The sequence below is a fragment of the Syngnathoides biaculeatus genome, chromosome 3 (assembly GCF_019802595.1).
Source record: "Syngnathoides biaculeatus isolate LvHL_M chromosome 3, ASM1980259v1, whole genome shotgun sequence".
Taxonomy (NCBI): Eukaryota; Metazoa; Chordata; class Actinopteri; order Syngnathiformes; family Syngnathidae; genus Syngnathoides; species Syngnathoides biaculeatus.
This window is the reverse complement of record NC_084642.1, coordinates 29201226-29206195: the sequence shown is the minus strand read 5'-3', so window position 1 is coordinate 29206195 and position 4970 is coordinate 29201226.

The following is a 4970-nucleotide window of genomic DNA, read 5'->3' as shown; positions in this document are numbered from 1 at the left end:
CAGAGGGGAAAGGAGATGGTTCAAACTGACCAATTTATTGAATCTGTTGAAAAATGGAGAGTTTAATAATGAAAAAACAATTAAACTGTTGTGAGGATATGTACAGATAAAAGAGAAAGAAATGTGGAATTTGTATTTCTTGTTCTTTATTTTTCCACATGTAGTTTTATGTTTATTATTTTTCATTATTTATTTTTATTATTTATTTATTATTATTTATGATCATGTTTATTATATTTGATTTTCAATACAAACGATATTCAATACAAACAATCTAACGTAACCCCCACCCCTGGTCCACAGTAAAAATTGTAAAACATTGATCAATCTGCGGTGATAAAATGGTTGGGGGCCATTCCACTAAAGCACACACTTCAGGGTGTATCCCGCCTCCTGCCCGATGACAGCTGGGATTGGCTCAAGCACCCCTGCAAACCTTGTGAAGATAAGCAGCTCAGAAAATGGATGGATGGAAATCTTAGCAGCTGGGAGTAGTATCTTAAGGGTTAAGTAATGTTGTATCAGTGATGGAACAGTGAGATATGTACGGTTCAGCTTAGGCCGTCTTTGCTAGACCCTCAATTAGCCTCACCAGAAGTCTGGAAGACTTTGACAGCACATAGTTTACTTTGTAAATGCTATTCAAAATGAATAAATCCTTCAGTTAATATACGACCGAAACAGTACTGTCCATTCTCCATTCTCTTTCTTTCACTTTGAAAATGGCAGCGTTTAGGAAAGCATCAAGTGGCCTGTGTCATTTTCCTGTTGGCCAACAAAAAAATTAGGACAGTCATTTCCGCTGATTTCACGAATGAGAACTTTCATGCACTTCCTATTTTTACTCTTCCCCTATGCAGTCCATACACTGTTCAGCTGTTTTCTATTTGAGACACTATGAATGCTAAATAATGTCAAATTGTATTTCGTTAACGCAACATATATATGTTGTATTGGCGGTAATATATTTCGCCCATGCCTAGCTGTGTCTCGTGATCATCTGGAGTTCTTTTCAGAATGACCCTTGGGATGATAGCTTGTATGTAAGATACATGAATGAATGAATGAATGTATGTATAATTAAACTCAAAATTGAGCAATGTACCCCTGACCTAAAATTACATCATTTTTTCATTTTTTTCTCTGATAAACCCAATAATTGTATCCAACACAGTGCCCTGCTTGAGTGTCGAGCTATACTTAAATAAAATGGACTTCTTAATTTCTTCTTCATCTGATGGTTGACAAAAAAAAAAAAATCTCATTATTCCAGAAATCTTTTTAACTGGTCCTACTGAGTTTACTGGCCCACTGCACCAAAATGTTAAATCCACTGCTAAAACTCTTGGTACTATCTTCTACATTACATGACATTAGATGATCCATCCATCCATCCATCGATTTTCTGAGCTGCTTTTCTTAAAGCTTTTCTGAGCGTTGGAGCCCGTCTCCTACCCAGCTGTCATCGGGTAGGAGGCGGGGTACACCCTAAACTAGTTGCCACTCAATCGCAGGACGCATGGAGACAGACAACAGTCGCACTCACAATCATACCTCGGGGGAATTTAGAGACTCCAATTAATGTTATATGTTTTTGGGATGTGGGAGGAAACCGGAGTGCCCGGCGAAAACCCACGCAGGCAGGGGGAGAACATCCAAACTCCACAAGGGGGCTTTGGAGTAGGATTTGTGAGGCAATGCTCTACAGCTACTCCACTGTGCCGCCATATTTGATCGTCACGTTGCCGAATTTGTGAAGTCCTGCTTTCTTCAGTTAAGAAATAATTTTAGAATCTTCTTTTACTTTCGGCTTGTCCCGTTAGGGGTCGCCACAGCATGTGGTTTTTTTTTTTTCCATCTTAGCCCATCTTGTGGACCCTCCTCTCTAACACCCACTGTCCTAATGTCCTCCCTCACAACATCCATCAACCTTTTCTTTGGTCTTCCTCTCGCTCTTTTGCCTGGCAGCTCCATCTTCAGCACCCTTCTACCAATATATTCACTCTCACGCCTCTGAACATGTCCAAACCATCTAAGTCTGCTCTCTCTAACCTTGTCTCCAAAACATCCAACTTTGGCTATCTCTCCAATGACCTCGTTTCTAATCCTATCCAACCTGTTCACACCATGCAAGAACCTCCACATCTTAATTTCTGCTACCTCCAGTTCTGCTTTCTGTTGTTTCTTCAGAGCCACCGTCTCTCATCCGTACATCATAGCCGGCCTCACCACTGTTTTATAAACTTTGCCCTTCATCCTAGCGGATACTCTCTTCAATAACTCACATCATTGTGTGAGTTTCATGATCCATTTCATTTTGCCCTCCATCTTGGCGGGTACTCTTCTGTCACATACAACACCAGACACCTTCCGCCAACTGTTCCATCCCACTTGGACCCGGTTCTTCACTTCCTTACCACACTCACCATTGCTCTGTATCGTTGAGCCCAAGTATTTGAAGTCATCCATCCTTGCGATCTCTTCTCCCTGTCCTCCTCCTCCGTCCCTCTCATTCATGCACATATATTCTGTTTTTAAGATAATCTTCATTCCTCTCCTTTCCAGTGCATATCTCCATCTTTCTAATTGTTCCTCCACCTGTTCCCTGCTTTCACTGCAGATCACAATATCATCTGCAAACATCACGGTCCAAGGGGATTCCAGTCTAACTCCAGTAAACAGGAAGGGGCTCAGCGCCAACCCTGATGCACTCCCACCTCCACCTTAAATTCTTCTGACACACCTACTGGACATCTCACCGCTGTTCTGCTGTCCTCATACATGTCCTGAACTATTCTAACATATTTCTCCGCCACCCCAGACTTGTGCATGCAGTACCACAGTTCCTCTCTTGGTACTCTGTCATAGGCTTTCTCTAGATCTACAAAGATACAATGTAGCTCCTTCTGGCCTTCTCTGTAGTTTTCCACGAGCATCCTCAAGGCAAACAATGCATCTGTGGTACTCTTTCGAGGCATGAAACCATACTGTTGCTCGCAGATACTTAATTCCGTCCAGAGTCTAGCATCCACCACTCTTTCCCATAACTTAATTGTGTGGCTCATCATCTTTATTCCTCCAGACTTCCCACAGCTCTGCAAATCACTTTTGTTCTTAAAAATGGGGACTAGCACACTTTTCCCCCATTCTTCTGGCATCTTCTCTCCCGCTAGTATTCTGTTGAATAAATTGGTCAAAAACTCCAAAGCCACCTCACCAAATTGCTTCCATACCTCCACTGGTATGTCATCAGGATCAACTTTCTTCTAATTTTTCATCCTGTTCAGTGACTTTTTAACTTCCCCCTTACTAATCATTGCCACTTCCCGGTCATTCACGCTTGCCTCTTCTACTCTACCTTCTCTCACATTTTCTTCATTCATTAACTTCTCAAAGTACTCTTTCCATCTACTTAATACACTACTGACACCAGTCAACATAGTTCCATCGCTATCCTTAATCACCTTTACCTGCTGCACATCTTCCCATCTCTATCCCTCTGTCTGGCCAACCTGTAGAGATCGTTTTCTCCTTCCTTCGTGTCCAACCTGATGTACATGTCATCATATGCCTCTTGTTTAGACTTCGCCACATCTACCTTTGCTCTACGTCGCATCTGAATGTATTCCTTTCCCCTCTCCTTGGTCCTCTCCATGTGCCACTTCTTCGCTAATCCCTTTCCTGGGAAGACTTCCTGTATTTTGAGGTTCCACCACTAAGTCTCCTTCTCCCCTTTCCTACCAGAAGACACCCCGAGTACTCTCCTGCATGCCTCTGTGAGTGCCTTGGCAATAGTATTTCAGTCTTCTTGGAGCCCTTCCTGTCCATCTAGAGCCTGTCTCACCTCTTTCCAAAAGGCCACACAACATTCTTCCTTTCTCAACTTCTACCACCTGATTCTCTGCTCTACCTTTGTCTTCTTCATCTTCCTACCCGCTACCAGAGTCATCCTACACACCACCATCCTATGCTGTCGAGGCACACTCTCCCCCACCACTACCTTATAGTTGGTAACCTCCTTCAGATTACATCGTCTACACAAAATATAATCCACCTGCCTGCCTCTACCTCCACTCTTGTAGGTCACTCTATGTTCCTGTCTCTTCTGGAAATAAATGTTCACCACTGCCAATTCCATTCTTTTTGTGAAGTCCACCACCATGTGCCCCTCAAAGTTCGTTTGCTGAATGCTGTATTTACCCATCCTTTCTTCATCGCCCCCGTTTCCTTCACCAACATGTCCATTGCAATCTGGACCAATCACAATTTTTTCTCTGTCTGGGATGCTCAAGACTACTTTCAGTTCCTTTCAGAATTTCTCTTTCAACTCGCGGTCACATCCTACCTAGCATAGCTGCTAACCACATTATACACAACACAATTTCAAGTTTCATCATCATCACTCGATTTTATACTCTTTTCATCTCTAGGGCATTTGTAGTCAGCTCTTCCTTTAAAATAATCCCTACTCCATTTCTCTTCCCATTTCCTCCATGATAAAATAATTTTAACCCTGCACCGAGACTTCTTGCCTTACTTCCTTTCCACTTGTTCTCCTGGATGCACAATATCTCAACCTTTCTCCTAATCATCATGCCAACTAACTCCTAAGCTTTTCCTGTTATAGTCCCAACACTCAAAGTCCCTACACTCAGTTGTATCATCTGTGCCGTTCTCTTTTTCTTCCGCTGACTAAGCCACTTTCCACCTCTTTTTTGTCTTTGACCTACATTATCTGATTTTTAGCTATGCCTTGCAGATTAACATTTCCGGGTGCGGGTGTAGAAAGCCCGGGCGACGACCTAACCGTTAAGATACGGCACCAATTTGGGTACTAAGGTTGCACAAATGGTAGTTAGCCCACTGAAGTCATCGCCAGGAGCGTCCCAAATTGAGTATTCACAACATTCGGTCCAAAAATCAGCAGCATTAATTGAATTACGATCGGGCTGGTCAGAGCCTTCTGTATA